Source organism: Falco rusticolus, chromosome 10, assembly GCF_015220075.1.
Source record: "Falco rusticolus isolate bFalRus1 chromosome 10, bFalRus1.pri, whole genome shotgun sequence".
NCBI classification, from domain to species: Eukaryota; Metazoa; Chordata; class Aves; order Falconiformes; family Falconidae; genus Falco; species Falco rusticolus.
This window is the reverse complement of record NC_051196.1, coordinates 7,105,824-7,127,919: the sequence shown is the minus strand read 5'-3', so window position 1 is coordinate 7,127,919 and position 22,096 is coordinate 7,105,824. Positions and strand designations below refer to the sequence as shown.

The window sequence follows — 22,096 nt, the reverse complement described above, 5'->3', positions numbered from 1 at the left end:
AAAGGCGCCGATGTAAAATAGGATCCGTAAAATAGGATCCATGTGCTATTAATTGCCTTCTCTTTATAGTGAGAAAACTCTGCCTTTGTTCTTCATAGTCACAGGATATGAAGAGGGCATGGGAAAAAACACCGTGGTATGGTCGTTGTTAGGAATATGCTCTAGGTTTTATGAAACCCTTAGGTACAGAGGGGAGTACATATGGATAAAATCAATCACCAGTTACTCTTTAAAAACTGACTTTAAAAAAATCAAACCCCCACCGCTGCCAGCTTCACAAAAGCTACCTCTGAAACAGCTATGAGAATTTGTTCACCAAATCTGTGCACAGATGCACACCAACCTCAGAAGGGTACTACAGAACCACCAATATTAGGTTTGTACCATTTGCCCCCTCACTTATTTTTTCCACTCGGAGCTAAAATCCATCACTGTCGACAGAAGGGTATCTCTGTCCAGCGTGCATATGTCGCACCCATCTTGGTTAGCAGGCTACAGAGTCCAATCCTACCTATTCTAAAACCACTACAAGGTTTCAAAGCTGTATTTCAGTCATTCTCCTTTTATCACAAGCATGTGGTTTATGAAGTGTGCTTCCCAAAACTGCAGTGAAGTTTTCATGCGGTGTCCAGGCTAACAAAACTTATGAGCCTAAGCAGATTAGGGTAAAAAAGAAAACCAAAAAAAACCCAAAACCAAACACAACCAAAAAAAAAACCCACAACACCCTACCAAACCAAATAAAGGCAGTTGGGTAGGAGTAAAACAACAGCCACTCTTAATCAGATGTAGCAGACTGGAAATCCTCGTACATTTCTGTTTCGGAAAAAAAAAGGGTACAGGAAGTCTCTGAAATTATATAAAGCTACATGAGAAGCACTATTATGAATAATATTAGAACAATATTACTATGTCTTTCTTAATTAGAGCTAAGATGTGATTAAATTTCTAAATGGGTCTTTTTGCTCTCAAAGATAAAAAACTACAAGTGCTTAACAAAGATTAGTTGCTTACTGGAGCTCTTATTTTGGACTATATGAAATATTTTTATATAGTTGTAAATGAAAAATGAGTTAAATATTACTATGATAACTCCTCTATAGGATTGTGTGACTCAACCATGAAGAAAAAAGAGAATCAATACTGTATTCATATGTTTTCTTTTTAAAAAAAAAACAAGTATCCAGCTGCTGAGGTCACAGTCCTTAAAGTCGAACTAGTGTTCTAGCAGCTTGTGTTACTGCAGGACCAATGACACGTTTCTTTTACCACTGGAGCATTTTCTCTTTTCCCCTGGACAGGGCCACAGTGTTGTCTAGGAAACAAAAAATCTAAACAGACTGATGTAAATTATTTAACTTGTTTTGTTATTTTTAAGCTTTCTGATTAACAAAAATTCATTTGATCTGAAATAACTTCCTTTCTTCAACATTGTTTGGTGTGCCCCGAAACAGGACATATAAACATTTTATTAAGTGAGCTGAACAGCTTTGAAGTCTCTCGCTGAACTTTCTGTAAATATTCCCATAGTCTCTGCTAGAATGCCATTCTGTAATAACTTCCCACAGCAATAAGGGACTCCCCAAAGGTCCGTTTACTCCACCTACAGCAACAGAACAATAGACAGATACTTCCTCTCTTTTGGCAAAAGCGCCTCAGTTTTGATAGAACGCTAGCCTATGCCAAGACTCTCTGTTGTTCCGTATGTGTACAACAATAACGCTGGGAACCACGCTTTTAGTGATAAAAAGACAGGATTTGTAAAACTTCCCACAGAAAAGTGGTAAAAGCTGTATAAATTAAGAACTTCTGGAAGCTATATGAACTATTGTAGAGGTTTATTAAATAACTCTTTTCCCGAGTAATATTTTTTTCTTTTATTAAACTGATAGAAAAATATATTAAAAACCAAACTAACCAGATGTCCAGCTATTAAAAATTTATTCCAAAGCAAATGGCTTCGGGTCACGTGACCGCCGGAAGGGTGGCATGGAATGGCACTCCAGCTGTGCTCCGCTGCTTCAGGCGGCACAACTGTTACCATATTCCCAAGGCAGCAGCACAAGAGGATGTCAGACGCAGAAATAATCTCTAGAAAGGGGAAGTGCTTACGGCGGAAGGAAGTCATTCACTTCCTTCTGAATGCTCCTGCTTGCCCTTTAGGCTTCAGTATGAGCCCTCCATAGGCAGGGCTACAGCCAGTGGGTTTGTAATCTCTTTCTGATTACACCTCAGTGCACTGGTGTGAAAAAGCACCCAACCTATTTCCCGCTGATGTATTTGAACCGAGAGTACAATATTTAAATACAAAATGAGATAAAGGAATGAGCAAGGCAAAATTAAAGACCTCCTCTTCGGATAATAAAGGCATCAAAGCAGAAAGGATGCATTTTTTATATATTTCACCCAAATATGGCAGTTCCTGAAATTAGTGGTTTGTCAGTTATTCAAAGTTGTTAGAAAATTTGAATGAAGGCCTTAAACGAGAGTTTCAGTAAAATTTAAGTGATACGTAAGCATTATGTTGACCTCTGCACTTCAGAAAACGTCACCCTTGCTGTATTTAATGGTGGTACAGTGGCCTGCACGAAATGATCTGACAGTTTTAGACAGCTTCATGGGAGATAAAAATCCACATGACAAAAGGCTACGGTAACACAGACGCAGCTGATAGACACAGCAGAAAAAACAATAGTGAGAGATGAAGCTGGTTAAACTGATGTTTTCTCCAGGCCCTAAGACACATTGATGAGGCAATGCGGGGGCCAACTGCACGTTCATTTTGCTACCGCTGTATCTGACCCATTAATAAATATCTACAAAACTATCCCAATTATCCGTGGCATAAGTATTCATTTTATAATACTAAAATCTATAGGAAAATGCATCAAATGTTTTCTTTGGTAACAGTCCTAACACCAGTATTAAGATGTGCTTGCATAGTTCTACAGAAGCTTTGAATTCATAGGAAAAGGATTGGAGAAATACAAATTTAATTGTGGAGAAACAAAGTGAATGACAAGCGGCAATCAACATAGTACAAGAAATCACTGTCTAAGAGACTACAGGACTGAAAAGTACAACTAAAACTATCCTCATATTTAAATAATTATTTCTAAAACATCTCTGTTGGGAAAAATAGTGTTTTCTCAGTTTTAGAAGCACAATTGGCAACCTGATAATCAGGATCACTTCAGAGAAATGAAGACACAATCGGTAGCTTTACAAAAAGATGTCCAAAGCTCAGGAAGGACCCAATTAAATGTTAGAAATTATAGGAGGGAGAACAAAATGTAAAGCATTACTGTGTCACTGTGTAAAACCATACTGCCCCTGACACCGTTCAGATTTGAATACCCGCTATGACTCTCATTTCCCACCTTAAAACAATGCGGCAGTACTGAAGACACTGGGAAAGGCAGAAAGAATAATTCAAATTATGGAATAGTTTCATATAAAGAATCACAGTAAAGACTAGAAGTCTTCAGGCTAGGTAACAGATAAGGGAGGAAAGGTGATGTACACTCGTCAAATCACAACTGGCACAGAGATGCTGAATAGGTACGATGCTTCTCTCTTCCCTCCAGCGCTGGTGTCATTAAAAGCAGCAGGTTCAAGCAAAGACAAGGCGGTAATTCCTGGGACGTGTCATACCTGTGCTGTGAAAACCTTTGCACCTGAACACACTGTGGCCTCTTGTATTTAGAGAGCAACTGGACAAATTCATGGACAAAACAACTTTTCAAGCCACCTCGCAATAGTGCTGATACAATGTTTAAACAAAGTGCAGCAGTGAAAAAATAGCTAACCTAAACCACACATATACAGTCTCAAGAGAAATGTATACCATTTTGTTCTGTGTCATGTTTCCAGCATAGTTACAAGCAGCATCTGACATCTGAGAGGTGACAGGCATTGCTCTGCGGAGATTAATATACAGGAACTAAAAGGCAAAGCCATTATGCCTCCTCGTCTGCTGAAAAGGCCACATTCCGCCAAGCCCCCTTTTGGAATACCACTCACCGTCAATCTGCATTAAGAGGAAGGATGAAGTAAAGCTCAGCCGCCAAGGAAAAGTCAGGCTGCTCCTGGAATAGGTGGCATAGGCAAGAACATGTGGCAACGCAGAGCGAGCTGCATTAGGCAAGTAACTCTCAAAGGTTTTATAGCAATGCTATCCCTATTTAAATCACATGTGAGAAAACAAGCACAGCAAAATCCTGACGCAGGAAGAACTTAATTTGTACAGTTTGCTCCCTTTTTTGTATTGTGGTGAATGTCAATTTGATGATCAGTCATCTAGGCCAACATGAGAGGGGGTAGGTACCTTCTTCTTGAACAGAGTACAAGACTGTCTTAAAAACGATCATCAAGAGAATGAACTTCATTTTGATATGCTGTATGTGGTTGGACTACATTTACATCTAATTTAGTCTGAAGTCACCATGTTGATAATCACATTAAGAGTCTCTTACACTTCTCAAGTCATTAATTTCTGTCTTTTGATTTTAATGCCACAAACCTGGATCTTAATCTCTAAAATAAAACTGGGTTTAAATAATGGCCCCAACACCCTTATCCCACATTGACAAACATACAAACATTTCAGCTTCATGTACAAAGGTTGGTTTCATCAATCTTAAGATTAAATTGTATATTGTCATAATACTTCCAGTACTGAACGTTTTGACTTAAGTTTTTTGAGAACCATCTTACTCTCTCGACAGTGTGAACAGTCTGTATTTGATTTAATGCAGGTAATAAATTTACTTCATAAACAGATATTTTATAAGGTAAAAAGACTACTTAATTGTAAACATTCTTGTACGACATTGGTCGTATTTGATGATGTTTTCATCAGGTCAAGGCTGAGGGCAAAAATTTGACAGCTGCTCTAAAAGTAGGTCCATGTCTTTATAATAATTTGAAGATTAACTCAAAAATGCTCACAAAGAAAAAAAAATAGTTTTGTATTTAGTACTGTAAATAGGGAAAATGTAACTTGTCTCTATAAACGACACCAAATTCCTTTCTTACTCTTTTGCAAATTTCAGTAGAGGTGCAGACATTTCTTTCTCTATGACAGTCTTGTATTTGTGTTGCCACAAATTAACATTTTTTTAAACGACTGACTAATATAAAATACTGGAATATTTTGTCATGAAAAATGTTAACTACACAAATTTTTCAAATCTATTCCTAATTTTTTAAAATCCATAGCTTTTGTGAACTGACATAATTTATCCTTTTCAGGACAGGCCTTCAGGGCAACTAACTGTGTCTGATCATCAAAGCTGGCTGGGAAAGACCAGGCAGTGCTGAAAGCGGCTGAAATAATCCTTGTGGAAAGAGAACTCCAGAAAAAAGTCTAGCTCTTTATGTCCGGTCCTGGGACAAACAAGAGCTGTTGTAGCATATCCTGGTCACAGAAATAGTTTTATTCAAACAAGAATTTACAAATAAAAACTAAAATGTATTTAGAGAGAAATTCACATGGGTATTATTGCTAGGTATTTCTTGGGCATGACATCTATTTCTTCTTTCTGAGTGAGGATGGATTTCTGTATAATAAGAATATATTTTGAGCTGTAAATTGCTTGCTAGCCTAGAAGTTGTGATTTAAACAGTTTATATAGTATTGTCTGAGTCACCAAAAGTTAACTGAAGAACTGTTATCATAATTTATGGGATTATTATGAAATACATTATTGGAGTGTTATGAAATTTTGTTAAGCTTTTTATTTCAATGAAAAAGAATGGCAGTTATTGTTTTAAGTTGCTGAGGACAAAAGATAATTTCAGTGAGCAGAGAGCTGCATAAAAACTTTCAAATATATATTATTTGCTACTGTTGATTCATATTGTTGGAATTATTTTTGACTGAGCATACCTGAATCAAAACCAAAGTGTCATCAAACATTCAAGAGGGGATATATAACATTTTGAGACAGACATCTATGACTGATGCACAAGTTCATGAACAAACACTGTATCAGTTATATTAGTGATGAAATTTTTCAAAATTTCTACCTATGAAAAGATTAAATATAGTTCTTTCAGATTGGAAATAACAGAGTGATACAGAAATAAAGCCTTTGTAATTCACGTGACCACTAATGGATTCCATTTCCTTATGATGGACATTATTGTCATATTAAATTAATGGCTAGACAAAGTATTACCTTCTTATTTATGCATTTATATTTCATAAATATTTTACAATAAGTACTTATATGTAGATCACACAATAAAACATTCACAATGTTTATGGCACATCTATTACTGCCAAAAGTTTCTGCTTGAAAATGGAAATACATTCACATACAGAAATAAGTTTGCCAGAGGCTATTAAACTACCTTAAAAAAAATAAAAGAAAAAAAAAAAAAAAAAAGAGAGAGAGAGAAAAGACCCTAGGAATGACTTACTATTCCTGGCAAGACATTAAGGATTCCTGCGACACTTCTTACAGGCATTTTCAGGTTCTATGGGAGAGTTAAACTTACTGTAATAGTCAGTTACTATTTAAGCAACAATCCTGGTATTTGTGGACCACACTTTTCAAAAAGTGACTCAGCCCGTTCTTAGCATGGATTCAGTTTTTGATTAGGAACGACTACAATATAGAATTAATATGCAGAAAAATACAGATGTTTGAGTAAGCTTTAGTCTTAAAACTCTTGCTATCATCAGCCAGGATTTTTTACTGTTTGCCAAGTTCCTTGTTTTGCTACATGGATTTTAACAGCCTTGCTGTCATGCATATCCCTGTTTCCATAGTACAAATTTTATTTGGCACTGCCATCTTTATTGCACATATTCTTAAACTAACAACAATGCAAGCAGAAATCTAAGCCTGTCCAGACAAATGAGAGAGCTTCTGGCAGCGTAACGTCCATTGTCTGCAATCGTTCTGACAGATCACTGAGCTCAGACAGTGCATCATACGTGCTTAAATTATGAACAAATTCCATTGATGTAAGGATAATTCTAAATGCAGAGTATTTGGCACAACTCTTGGCTTTTAAGCCTGGTCCATGGAAGGATTCAGTGATGGGCCTGAAGGGCTCCAAATTAATTCCAGACCACATCGATACAACCCTGTCTTGAAACTAGCTAGTGAGTATCTAAAATTCTCTGCAGTAGTTATTAGCATAACACTATATACTCAACACATCTGCACATCTGTTTTGGATTTCAAGAAGTATATATCAAATAAATTTGTGACTACAGATGCCTCGTTCACAACAGATTTTGTGGCACCAAAAAAGTTTTAAGCTGTGTTTATCACATCATTAAATGAATAGAAATTATTCTTCAGACAAAAGGTATTACCAAATGGAAGATTTCATACTTGAAGAGGGAAATAAAAAACCCCAAACCACAGAGCATGAAATCAGAAGACTATCTTTGCATTTGTGTAGACCCTTTCAACAGTGTTAAAATAATTAATAAACCCAAAAAGATTATTTTCCAGGTTGGAAATTGAATATGTACCTTAGGATTTTGAAAAGTGTCCAGTGATGGAGGCTATCAATTTTTTGTAATGCAACTCTGAAATGCGTTAAGACAATTAGCAGAAAGCCCTGGGTACCTCCTTGTTTCACAGTGAGCAGCGAATATGAATGGATTTGTATTTCTTCTTAATATTGTGCAAAATCACATAGGTGAAAGTTACAAATAAGTTACTCTCAAACAGAATGCTCCTTTTATCAGATTCTGTATTCTCACTATTGCCTTTACACAATACTGAAAACACATTATTTAATTAGTTTCAGACAAAAATAGTCTTCTCACCACTAAAGCTAAACATTAAGTAAATTTGTTTAGGATCTTATCCAAAACCCACTTACACAATGTAATTTGAAGTATGCTCTGATACTGCTTCCTTATCAATAATTACCAGTTTTCACCCAGATATATGGCTTGCCCTTTCATAATGTAGCTTTCTACTGAAGTGGTATCAATATATATTTCTAATGCAAATTAAACTCATCAATCATTTCTTCAGAATATATTCAACCTCAGTTTTAAAATTCACTGAGTTACAATCTTTATATCATTATAATTTTTTTCACTGACTTCAGTATAGCCACAGTTTTACTTAGATGACATGTTGACCATGGAAGTCAGTACTGCCACATTTAAATCAAATCAAGAATGTATATACAGTTTATTTCTGCTTTTATTGAAAACTGTTTGGTATGTATGTATAACTCGAATTTTCATATCATAGCGTTTGCTTTGTGAATTTAAAGAATTCATCTAGATTAACGTTGCCTGCAGCAACATATTTGTGAATGGTCTTCTGGGTTTTGGCTCAAATCTGATTAGCCACAAAGAAGAAAAGAAATTTAAAAAACACTACAGGACTTGACAGAATGACAAATGTATTATGCACATTCGTATTTTTGCAAAAGGTTTTAATCATACGGTGTTGTGCAACTGTAGCATACAAGTGCAATGACAGCAATACTTCATTGCTTAGGAGTGGTTTACCTCTCCTTTAATAGACTTTTGAGCTTTGGTATCAAATTGACCAACTTTCTCTGGTTTCTAGCCACGGATGAACTCATTACCAAGTGAAGTGAATGTGAATTTCATAGAACGTTTCTCAGCTCAGGAAATGCCATTTCTTAAGTTGCACTTACACACATACACATGATCACCATTTTAAGGTCTTTTCTTTAAACAGTTGGTAACAGTTTTAATATACATATCTCTAGCTTTGCATGTGTTGTTCTTCTTCCATCTTTTTCTTTCTCAATGCATGCCTCTTTCCAAGATTAGTGTAAGTTATGACGGACCTGTGATGAACATTCACAAACACTTCAAAGCTCAAGTACCACTTCTGGCCACTCAAAAATTGTTCAGAAACAGAGGAAACAACTATAACATTCATATCCTACTTGAAAACTAATACATAAAGGAGGAAAAAATATTAACAAACCCTTCAAGATACTATAGTATCAACAAAAAACAAGAAGCCACCAGCCTGGAAGCACAGTGCTGAAACAGCTGTCAGATAGATTGAGCTGACAGAGGAGCCCAGCGCCATCCAGGAAATAGAGCAGAATTCCAGACGATGAGGCCAGGGAAAGGAAAATTAGCTTTTCTGTGTATCACATGGCAAATTGAGTCTACTTTGCCAATTCAATTTGCCTTTTATTTGTTCTTCTATTAATTAGGGTATTTCTCTGAAGGGAAAAAAAAAAAACCCAAAAGCATTTACAGGCATTTAAAAGAAAGAAAAAGGATTTCAATAATGAAGTTGAACGGAGAAGTTGAACAGAAAAGTTGAAATCATGTCCGATCTGCCTTATGTTCATCCTTAGCAATCAGAATGATCATCGCTGTCCTATTTTATCTTTCAAAATAACTCTGAAGATTAAAAAACATATGCGTGGTTGACAATGCATCTGTCTCTAACAAGTGATTACAAAAGGGACTGGAAGACACTTGAGTAAAAAGCATGGCATTTCCTATTGGTGTCCATGGGAAGAATAGTTCTTGGTTAACCACATTCTTGTAGAAGTCTCCAGAACTTTGTCATGGACTTCCTGCTTGTGATATGAATGCCTGAAGAGACCTAATCTGTTTTCCGGCTCATTCAAGAACCCGGCAGATTGCTAGCTGATACACTATACTTCTGGGGAGGACAGCATGCGTCCTTCTGATCTCAAGTCACCCAAGGACAACTTCTAGCTAAGCAAGCAAGCATCTGTTACAAAGACCTGGAAGAATGGGTAATCAGAAGAACATTCCAAGAATAATATTGCTCAGACTCAACGACAAAAAGTCCATAATTCAAAAAAAGGTCAAAACTTCACTAAACAACCAGTAGAAAAGTAAGCTATTTCCTACTACTTCTGCTTGCTTACGGTACAGTGTTCCAGTTTACACCCCTTTGTGGTCCATATCGCTCCTTTAGAATGGATGTTAAAGAACCTTTTTCTTTATAATTGTTTTATTCTCCCTGGAAACACAGAAGCCAAGAAAATTGCCTAAGAAATAAGGAGGTGAAAGCACAGACTGCCGTCCCTGCTGCGTCAAGTGAGGCTTGCAGGATTGTTCTACATGACATATGACCCTCAATAATTGGAGTGTCAAACTTCTGGCAAAAATCTTTGGGCAGTAATCTGATAAAGGTCACCAGATGGTGAAAAATCTTGTGGATGCAGTTTGAGAAGCACACAAGGTAGTTCCAAATGTGGAACTGAAGCGAGGCTGAGAAGCCCAGTCTTTTATGGAGCACAAGTAACCCAGGAGTTCTCAGAAAAGTAGCCTTGGAACATACTTAGGAAGCACGGAGAGGAGGTGAAGGTCTAGACCACAGGGAGATCATTTCCTTAAGAATGTGATAATATGGCAATACGCTGTGTTAGAGCTCTCTGGAAGACCGGTAGCATGAAGCTGTAGGTCTGACAAGCTTCTTCAATTGCCGCACTGGTCATGGAGCTGACCCACTGCTAAGGCCTTGCTCAGGAATTAGAATGTCCCAAGTATGGGGTTTCATCTTTGTCTAGAGTACAGCTCTTTCCCATCCTGACTGAAACAGGGTGTTCACAAGTAATTCTTCAGTTGTGTTAACAGGATAATAAGCTATTTTAATGCTACTTGGTCCTGAAGAACCCACAAACCTAATTAACAAATACTCCTGAAGCCGGTGTTAATGACCTCAGTGGACAAAAAGCAAAGCTTCCCAGGAACACAGGCTATCAGAGCAAAGGGAATGGTTATCTGAGATTAAAAAACAATTGCCAAGATCAACGCACCTCTCAAAACCCCAGTGCAGAACCTAAACAGAGTAGAAAAAAAATACCAGCAGTAGCTAAAACTCTCTTAGCTGTAAAAAAAATGGAAAAAGTTTCAAAGCTGGGAGTCAGCTTTCCACACACCACGGGTACTACATGAAATGAAGGACCATTTTGAATCAGTAGATGTTTCAGAGCAACTGAGTAAGAGAGTATTGCGCTTATTGTCACACTGCCATTATGCAGCTGGTTGACACTTGTGCATGCTCCTGCTGCTATCAATGAGATTATCTGACAGATAAGCTCTCAGTGTGAACTCAAACACAGATCAGCTGATAAAAAGAACACTGAATCCTTGCCTATATGCAAACAAAGTATAAGTGTACTATTAATCATCCAGGAAGCTTTTAAAGAAAGCTAGCCCTTAGAGAGCCCCATAGCCTATCTATATGGAAAAAAAGAGGGGGGAAAGGGGTAGGGGGGAAAGGCGGGGGAGATGACAGATTTCTTATCAGAAGAAATGGCTTTTGACTCTTGGAACACATTGTTTATATTCTACATCTAAAAAAGTTACATTTGCACTTGTGAACTATGTTCAGTGATTAAGTAATTAACACGGAATTACATGGAAAGTACCTGATTCTATTGGTTAAGGTTCATGTAAGTTAAATTTCTGTAAGACATTTTGCCATTTAAGACTGACTTTCTGAGTAGCTGGGAAAGCATGGCCTGACTTCACAAACATCTTATAAAAGGTCATGTTCATTTATAAAAATAGTTTATATGTGTTTCAGATTAACACAAACAGAAAACAAATGTACTTGCTCTGGCAACTGGAATCTTGTTACCTTACGTATAGCATAATAAACCATTATATACTCATTTCATTTATGTCCCAAGCCAATATATTTCTGTATCTGCTATAAAAACAAAGGCTTTTAGCTAGACCTCTCAGAAGCATGATCCTGTTTATAGATCATAATTGCCTAAAGCCTCAGTATAAAAAATACATACTAAGGCAGCATTCCTGCCTATCTAAGGTTCTTTTATTTTGCTGGGCAGTGTACAGAATCAGGCCTCTCAACTCAAAACCTGAATGTTCCTTAGTCATTTTAATTTACATGCCAGACTAATATATTTTACAGCAATTCAACGTTTTTCTATTCAGAAATATGTTACTTGCACCGTTAGATTTGGTACAGACCTATTTGTGTAGGAGACCTGGCTGGGGATGTAACTAGATAGGATAGGTAACTGCTCTGTGTACATTTTAACAATTCCTAAACTACACAGTATATAAATTGAGTCTGGAAAACGAGTATCTTTTTTTCCCTAAGTATCAGAAGGCATTGAAAGTTTAACTAAATGTTTCCTTAAAAGTGGAATGCCGTTTTCCTTCTTCCTTCAACCCCTCTCAGAACTTGCATGAAAAATGCATCAAATCATGACAAGGGGACATGTTAATAAATGAAAGCAAAATTAAGTTTGTGTATAACAGATAGAGTCCTCATTTAAGCATTAAAAAAAGCAAAAATGCCAAGTATCTAATATTTTAAACAAACAGGGCTGTGTAAGTAACTTCACAGTAAGTAATCAAGGGCAAAACTGAAGAATATAAAATATTGTTTAAATCCAACCTTTACCAAAACTACCTGGCATCTGATGTTTTATCTTAATATAGAAGTGCCTCAGAATTAACAGCAGCAATTTGAATATGTGATGTAAGCAAGTACAGTTAAAGTACGTCACTCAGCTTCTTTGGTATTTGGCTAACCCCCTGGTACATAGATTTTTTTTTTGTAATTCCTATATATCAGATAATGAAAGCAGTGTGTAGTGTTTTAAATCCCAAAGGTTGCATGCATCTAGGAGACTTACATTTAGGAAACTACTACATTGCAATAAGCCTTACAATAATTAAGTACTAAAAACTGATGTGGCCAGGCATCACAAACTTTCAAACATTATCAAGCACACATTTGTACTAAGCAGTAACTATTATGAATATTAGAGTCTTTATAATTAGTAGCAGTCACAGAGAAACAGATTCTAACTCAGCAAATTTTACAAATCAGCAAGTAAGCAAACAATAATAAAGGGTAATACAGGTACATGTTCACTTAATTTACTAATTGTACTGCTTGTTTGCTATGCTTTTTTCCCTTGCAATATATTAGCATAATATTCACATCTAATAAACATTCTAATTCTAGTAAAGAAGACATTTGAGTATAGCAATAAGAGTAATCAAGTAAACATAGCACTGTAGTTTGTTGTAGATCAGCACTTGTGAATACTGAAGCAGTGAAATCCATTATGCAATATCTATTAATCTTGAAAAAAACCTGAATGCTAAATAAGTAAAAACCTCTGTAACTCAGTTCATGGTCCGTGTTACGCTAACAGCTGTAATAAAATGAGATGCGTGTGTTTCATGTAACTTCCAACTGATGTAACATTTTTTCCAAATGTAATTAAAATTCCACCAAGGTTGAACTAGACAGATTTTCAGGTCTCTAAAAACCCTAAAGATTTTATTCCATGCTTCGATAAAGTCTTACACAACAGGAATCATTATGGAATGGTATACATGATATTGCAAGTACATGATAAATAAGAAATCAGTTCATGATATAAACTTAAACGTAGCTCTGCACTGATACAGTGTTTGAGTTTGTTATATTATGCATCAGTTGTTACTACCTAGTTATTACTAATTGAGCATAAGTGCAAAGGTATCATAATGTAAACTTCTGGGTTTGATTAATTAGCTCCAGTAAAACCTATTGCTGTGTCCAGTTCACTCTTCCAAGATCCTTTCAGACTGTTAATTCAAGCAGGAAAAATTCCAAAGCAATAAAAGAACCCTTCTAAATGTATTGCTTTCGTTATTGCAGGTCAATTATTATTCTTCTGTTACAAGAAAGAATCAAAAAGTGCACAGGGCCGATTGTTCCTACAGGATTACTTTGTACCCCAGAACGCTGGACGCATTTGAGCTACAGATAAGCACATAAAATTTAATCAAGTGAAGTTTAAACACTTGTATATTAACTAGATTCAGAATTTGTAAGATTTCCATAGCATACCCTCATTTTTGGTTACATAGCCAATTCAGACACGTTAACAATAGGGGAAGAGAGGTTTTTTGTGATGGACTGGTCTTTGCTGCTTGGGTAAGCCCCACAGAGATGAGCAATATTTTGTAAAAGAACCTATTTATTCTTAGTCATAACAAAAAGGAACATCTTGGAAACATTTAAATACATTTTCACATGCAACTGTTCTTCCTCTTGGTGCAACATCATGCCTACAGGTAATAAGCACTAGTTTTGAGCACAAAAATAGCTGAGTTAAATGATCAAGCCACTTACCTGTTACTTGATCTTGTAAAACTGCTGTCTGCTTTACCTGTTTGCCATTGACAGCTAAATACAATGCCTCAATGCCTGTAAAGAATCAGGATACATCATTGTGCCATACAGAGGAAGGAAAAGTAGCAAACCCATCAGAGCTGCAAAACCATTTCACGCCTTTAGCTGGTGTGCAGTTTCTGATACGGCTCTGAGTTTTCTTAAGCTACAGGCATGCAGTGGGTGCTGCTTTCAATAACCTGCCAGCAGTGAGAGAGAAGGGGGGCTTCAGCTAAGATGCTAAAAGAGCAGGCTCATCAATTACTGCAGCTGCATGCAGTATTGATTAGGAATGCTAAACGGGCTTATTGCATTGTAAGGGGAAGAAAAGTAACTTGGAGCTACAAAAATAGATTTAAATAGAAAAGATTTCTGAGGCAAGTTGTTTGAAACTGGAACACTTTTGCTACATGACTTCCTCGGCAATATAGAAGGCTGAGGTTACAGAAGGATGATGAAAAACTTGATCTTAACAATTAATAGAAATAAAATTAGCCTAAGAAATACTGGTGCTGTGCTTAGGTTTAGAGGACAGACATGAAACATGTAAATTTATCATTTTAAAATGAGACGATTTCTGTCTCCTACCACAATTTATTGCTGTCTGCTTTTTTATTCAGATGAATTCCTTCTGTGCTTAGAATGACAGAATACTTCCACACTAATGAGCTAATTAGCTTAATTGCATAATTTTGCTATTTCTTATTAATCTCATGTTGCATTTCCAGAAGAAATAGTTACTAAGTCACAATTACAGAATTCTGATACATTTCTCCTCCTTTTTGGGGCAGGGGGTGCGGGAGAGTTACATTTACATGTCGTCTTCTGGACATTTGCTTACCCAGATGTCTTATTAGACCATCATTACTTTGAATGGTAAACCCAAATTGATCTCCAACAATGTCAGAAATCAAGATAATGGTATATAATACTTTATGATAACCTTTGAATGCTTAATATTGCAGACAATAATCTTAGTTTTTATTCAAGAGGTAAGGTATTGCATATATTTCCACATATTTTCTGTCAAAGCACTATTATTCAGGCATCTGCAGCCTGATACTTTGAGTCAAAGCTTCAGTTTTATTTGATTAAGAACAAAAGAAATAGTGAATATGTTAGTACTAGTTCTTTCTAGGTCCAAGCTTTTACAGTATTTACTGTAAGAAAGCATTGAGTATGATGCATTTCTGAATACATTAAGGCCTATAAGGATTTCATACACATAACTGAATGAAATAATACAGCCAGACAAAACAGTTGAGGTTATACTCAAGCACGTGCTGAAACACAGGCCAGACCCTGAAGAGGTATAACTCAGCACAATTTCTCTACTAGGTTGTTTTACGTCTGCTGCCAATATAATGCAATTTTAGCAATTTAACAGAATTTAAATGAATGTTAATTAACAAGGACCTGTCTTAATGATTTAGGGTCAATAAAACGGGTATTGGAAAGATGTGGAAATGAGAGAAGCTGACTGAGCGATTCAGCTTACTCTTTTCTCCTCTCTCCCTCCCAATAAATGACCTGACTTGGACTGATTTTTGATCTTTTTCAGAATATATTTATGCATCTGATGCTCATGTGGTAAGTCAGACCTCTGTGAAAAAACAAACCAGCTCCCTAGTTAGACTGAATCTTTAGTATTATTAACGAGCAGAGTGCATAAAATGCTTCTATTTCAATTCAAGACAGAAACATCTATTAGCAAGTTAAGGACCGAATTGCCATTGAAATATTAGTATGTATTTTTAAGTTTAATGCAATTTAATTGAAGTTGTAGATTTTGTAATAGAACATGATTCAGCATAACATAAACTTCTTACAGAGAGATGCTACATATGTAGCATCACCTATTTTCTGTTTTATTATTACTCTTCAGTTTTGCTTATACCATAGAATGACAAATTGTACTTGAATATTAGCTTTGAAAAAATGAAACCTGGCAAAAATTTCACTTTTGACAAATTCCTGCATTTTTATTATAAAAAAATTAAACTATCTTGCTATTCCCCAAATAAGCTCATGTAAAAAAATCAGTACCTTATATAATTACCCAGTTCTCTAATATCTTAAAGCCAGAATTTCGGCAGCTGTTTTTTAAACTTGATATCCCATTAGTTTTATTAAGAAATAAGCATCCAAATTCATGGTAGCTTGGGCAAAGAACCAGCTAAAGACCTCCTCCTTTATTTAAATGCCTATTTCTGAATGACTTCTCAAATACTCTTTTTTTAAAATGTATACATTATATATTGCATAAAAAAGATGTTTTACAAAGTTATGCAATTCCTTTAAAACTTTCTATAAAGCTAATATGAAGTGTTAGACTATTAATGTTATTTGAAGGAATACATACGTGGCCTGAATATTGAAATCACATCAGCATCAAGAGATTCTGCTTGTAAAACATTAAAAATCATTGTCTATTGACAATTTCACCTTTAAAGTGAGACGTAAGGTATGACCAAAATACATTCCAGCTGTAGAATTGCACATCATTACATACTTATCTGGAGATGCATGTGTTGGTCCATTTCAGAAGAGTCCCAGGTTTGTTCAGATGAGGAGGGTGACTGCGTAGATTTACAATACAGCAGCAGAAGCATCTGCATACAGCACCAGAAGCCAGCATACTGCCGCTTCTCTTCATAAAAACAAAAATACGGGCACCAGAAAAAAAATGAGAGACCAGACCAAGATTTGTGTCCTAGTTTCTGAAGTGTTAAATTAGGCCAATGCGGTATTTCTGTTACTCACTGATTCTTCCTTAAAGTTTGTTGCTGCCAAGCTACAGCTTGGATCATTGGACCGAAGTTTTCCTTCGCCAGAAATGGGAAATCTCATCTAACAATGGCATATCATAGTGGCTCCATCCTTGTAGCACTACCACACACACCTTTTAAGCAGAAAGGTGCTATATCTACTCAAGATGTCTTGTCACAGAAGGAACCACTTTCTCTGCTACTCCTTTCCAGTTTTCTTTGCCATGTGCCTGTTTTTGACAAATTAAACTAAAAGATGTAATCTGTAGTAACTTGGTCTTTGCTGCCACATGATGAAGATCAAAATGTAACTTACCTTTGAAAGTGAGTGCTCTGCTTCATGTGGAATACAGCTGGAATCTCTTTCCCACCCTTAGACAGGACAAATACATTAACACCATCTTACTGCAAGTATACTGACATCATGCATAGTAAATACACTTGCGCAAGAAGCCTCTTTTACCTGTTGTTTTTTGGTTTTAATTCCCTTAGTAACTGCATCTCAGTACCCTTCAGCCACTTGTTTCCATTACGCCAGGTTGCCTGTGAACCACTGCAGATCTCTTCTAGGCCTTCAGTGCTGAGCACATACGAACATCTTAGCCGTTGATATCACAGCCTGCTTTCAAAGGACACAGATAAATACAAAAACACCCAAACTGCTCTAGTTCCTCGCTGCAGCACGTTTCTACAGTTGACCAAACAGAGCAGCCACAGTGTTTGCTAGAACACGAACTCAGAAAGATGATACGTAATGCTGGGGTTTCTCCAAACCTTCGTTCAAGTTTGGTCAAGACTTTTGATTTCCCCAAGTGAACCAGACTTGTATAGGTTTTCTGGAAGTCTAATACTTATTTTGTTTGTTGTTTCTTTTTTGCTAACTGATTAGGGCTGTAACAATGCAATTTCTTTATTCATTCAAGCATCTGATGTAAAACAGATAACAAAGTTGACACAGTTACTGCCTGCATCATCTTAACTGTCTTTATATGAATTGAAAAATTAACTTCTAAAACTGTAATATTCAAAGAAAAAATAATTAAACCCATGGTATTCAGACATCAACTTCCTCAGGGATATGAATGAAAGAAAAGCAGCATATGCAGTAACTTATTAACTCAGAGTTCCAACACATGTCCCCTGTTCCCACCTTTTTTTTTTTTTTTTTTTTTAAATATGCCCTCTGCACTACCCCAGCTTCAGGTAGTAGGATATTGTTCCCTGAACAAGGCATCAATTTACCCATTCTTCAGTCATACACAAGAATTTCTACGCAAATGATCCCAGCTTATGATTAGAAAGCCAAGTTATTTAAACCACATAGCTGGTTTAAATTTCTTTTGTTTCCAATTTCAAAGGACACTTTGTTTAAAGAACTTGATTACATCTAAGGCCGTTATTAAAAATGAATCTCAAATAGAACAGATGCATATTGGCCGAGATAAGGTTCAGTCCCTGAGAAGCTGTCAACTGTATCTGAGACAATTTTGTCACAGAGATACACTAAAAGGAGAATCTAGAAAACACTGATATGTCTCAATTTCCTGAAATATTACCCTGTGAAAGTTTCCAAATTAGGCACCATATTCTTAATCTCTTTCCCCATGGAAAAAGGGCAAGGATTACCATCTGGGCACAATTACAAACAATAGTATTTAGATCCTATTATTATTACATTGATGAATACAGCATGGAAGGGTTGAAGAGAAACTTTAAAGAAGACTCTCTAGAATTTGATTAACCCTTCTGTGCTGGTACAAGGGAAAGCACAAAATGTTTTTCTGAAGAACTGGGCAACTATGTCCAAAGTTATTAAACAGATGCAAAAGCTGTCCCCACAGTGAGAAACTGATCAGAATCACAGGACTAAATTAGGAAGGAATAATCAAATGTTTGTATTTGACGTGTCTTAAGAACAGAAGACCACAACTTGGTTGTACTTTGAAGTGACAACCACAGCGATTTTGAGCAGGGCTGATCCCTGTGCATACTAAGATTACAGGGCACAAGCAGCCAGGGCATTGACCAAAAAAAAAGAAAAATAAAAATTGAGCGGTGCAAACAGAACGGAATGATTAAAACTTAGAAATATTCAAGTGGATGTGGTAAGATTTAGCATGTTCTGGATGTGTGGGCCAAAGAAGATGCCAAAATTATGGCCTTGAGCGAAGAGAGTCATGGTTGTACCCTCTGCTCTTTCTAGTTATTCTGATTTGGAACAAAGAATAGACAATAAAAACAATAACTCATTAATTTGAAATATTATAGCCCAATTTTCATTTATAAGCATATCCAATAGCAACTGAAGACATTTCCTTGTATGCCGAGGCCATAGAACCTTATGGTACCTTAAGAACTAACCAAAATCACTGAGCTACTTCTCTTCTTTTGCTAGTGAAACTGGAAGATGTCAAGAAAATTACATTACCCTGAAATTAATGTCTTCATTCCAATTTAAATGAAACATTTTATGTTTTTCTGCATTTGTTTAATAGTAAAAGAAAAGGTATTTCTTTATTCTACAAATTATTCTGTTGCAAGGAGAAATTTAGTTAATGTTCTTCTAATTTATGATAGATGCTAAACTACTGAAACCACGTTTTCTTTTTACTGCAATTGTTCATGATTAGATTGCTAAACTCTCAGGACAGGGGCCTGGAATATGCTAGGAAGTGCACTGTTAGGCAACAGTGGCGCTACTAGAGAACAACTATACTCCCATTACATTTGAGTGAATTGTGTATACATTTCTTCAGGGTGTTTTTGCACAGACATGCCACAGAAATAAAAGCTAATTAATTAATGATAAATGATCTGAACACAAATAAATAGTGAGGTGGTGAAGTATGCTCTTGGTACTAATTTACTGAGAGTAGTAGAACAGAGGTGGCTGAGGGAATCTGCACACAGCCTCCCAATCCTGAGTGCACAGGCAGGTGAAATTTAGTGTAGAGAACTATACTGTAAACACAGGGGAAAAAAAATCCTATCCTTGCCTATAAAACTATCTAGCGGACGTAAATGTTAACTGTCAGAAAATAGATCCTGGGATCTATATAGTTAATGCCATGAAAACAATGTTCAATATTTGTTCAGTGCTCAACAGAGCAACTTACTACAATGCTCAGTTTATCTGCTTTCTCCCTTCCCTAACAGAGCAAGAAAAATAAATGACAGCCATTATAAGGAAAAAACTGGATAATGACATGAAAACCATTATATTGACTGCTTTTATGTCTTCAACACTGTGTGTAACTCCTGGTCTCCTCATCTCCAAAACCATATAGCAGTGCTCAGGAAAAAAAATAATTAAAAGAAGACATTAATAGTAACATGAAAAAATCAAATGGACTAAAACTCTGCAACCTGGAAAATACAAGACTGAGGCAAGATACAAAATCATGAGTTGAAGGGAGAAGGTAACCAGAGAGCAGCTGTTCATTGTCTCTACCAAAATGGCAAGAATATCATCTTAAGCCAGACAGGAAACTTTAAAAAACCCAAACTCACGTTTCACACAACGCAGTCAGGTTGCATTGAGCAAGGACCTCTTCCTGTCGTACTCTGCCCTTGCCAAAAGCCTACATTGACTTAGAAAAAAAACCCCAACGACTGGACAAATTTGTGGAATAAAAATATACTGAGAATCATTAAAAGTAAGGCACTGCTTCTGATTTTGAGAGTGCTGAAGCCACAGACGGTTGCATTCAGGTATTAAGGGATCATACAATGTCCTTCCTTAGGCACTTTCTACTGTCCACTGACACATATGCTCAGATATGATGTTATAATGAAGATGACGCTATCTAACTATTTCTGTAATGCATTTATTTATAGCTGAATTCAAGGGAATTGAGAAATAAAGGATGTGTGCGTAGCAGCAAGGTATGTCTCCGCCTTGAAAACATTTACACACACACTGAATGTGCCCAACCGAGACCATTAACATACGAATGCAAGTAAATGTAAGAATATAACCCGCAAAGGAACTTTGTGTTTTCTCTTTTGAGGACTTTTTAACACGGGTCTTGTACCCAGTCAGGACAGAATTTTTCTTTTTTTGGGGGGGGGGAAGGAGCGTGGGCGTATCGCTAACAGGAGGTGGTGCACAACAGCGTGCAAACCCATCGCTTCGTTTTGAGCAACACATCACTGCTTACCCCAGCCTGCTTCCGTGCAGAAGCGGCCCTGCCGCCGCACGCCGCGTTTCCCGCCGGTCCCCCGGGCGGTTTGTGGCAGCCGCGGGCCCAGCACGGCGGCAGGGCCGGAACCCCCGCTTCCAGTGCGCGAGCAAAAACTGCAGCCACCGACAGACCCGGTTTCTAAAGCAGCTTTAGTAAGGCAGCGTAGCACGACGGGGAAACGTGGCGCAGAGAACAAGTATTTTAAGCAACGAGGTAAAGATGCACAGTTGCAGTTTCGCAAGTGCTAAGCCCCAGCTCTTCCAGAAGCAAACAGCCGGGACGAAGCAGCAAAGCCGCCGCGCAGAGCCCCGTCGGGGGCCGGTCTGCACCGACGGCGGGACGAACGCTTGCAACAGTTTGCTGCAAAGTGATTTAGTTTGATCCGTTCCGAAGGGATTAGCTGTGCAAATAACGAAACCTGGCCCTTAGGTTGCTGGAAACTTCGCTAACAAAAGCTAACAAAGACGGAAAAAAAGTGTAGAAAATGACTGTCGCCCATACTTACTTTTCAGGTGTCTAAAAAAAAAAAAAAAAAAAAAAAAAAAGAGGGACGGTCCTTAAAGGGAAGCCGCTGCGGCACTCGGTGCGCGCTGGAGCCGGACCAGGGGCGGCACGGCAAGGCGAGATGCGAGGGGCCGGGGCAGCGGCAGCTGGGGGGGCGTCCGCTCCCCCCCGCCGGGAGCGCGCACGCCCGGGAAGAGCCCCTCGGGGTCCCTCCGCCGTTGCGGGGAGCCGGGCCCGCGGCCCCGCCGGCACCCCTGGGCTCGCCTCGGGCGGGAGGCTCGCGCCGGGGCCGGAGCGCGTGCCCGCGCACGCCTCCCGCCTCTCCCCCGCCCGCCCAGCCCCCGCGGCCGTTAGCGCGTGGCAGTTAGCGCGCGGCCCCTGCCGGGGCGCGTGCCGCCGCCGGGGCTTCCGCGCGCGCCGTGTGCAGCGGCGCGAGGGCAGGCGCGAGGGGAGGCGGGCCGGCGGCCCGGGGCCG

At 37.8% G+C, this 22,096-nt stretch overlaps 1 long non-coding RNA gene across 4 annotated transcripts; it reads right to left on the bottom strand.

Moving 5' to 3' along the window:
* Positions 1 to 1,821: 1,821 nt before the first annotated feature.
* On the bottom strand, positions 1,822 to 21,853 carry LOC119154602. 4 transcript variants are annotated; one of them, XR_005106500.1, is made up of 4 exons: positions 17,397 to 21,853; positions 17,250 to 17,305; positions 14,127 to 14,201; positions 1,822 to 8,805 (listed from the first exon to the last, which is right to left on the bottom strand). It is a non-coding gene; the product is annotated as an uncharacterized LOC119154602 (long non-coding RNA). The 4 variants fall into 4 exon arrangements; XR_005106498.1 differs by having other exon boundaries at positions 1,822 to 14,201; positions 17,397 to 17,555; positions 21,623 to 21,853; XR_005106499.1 differs by having other exon boundaries at positions 1,822 to 14,201; positions 17,397 to 17,552; positions 21,623 to 21,853.
* Between the last annotated feature and the right edge of the window lie 243 nt (positions 21,854 to 22,096).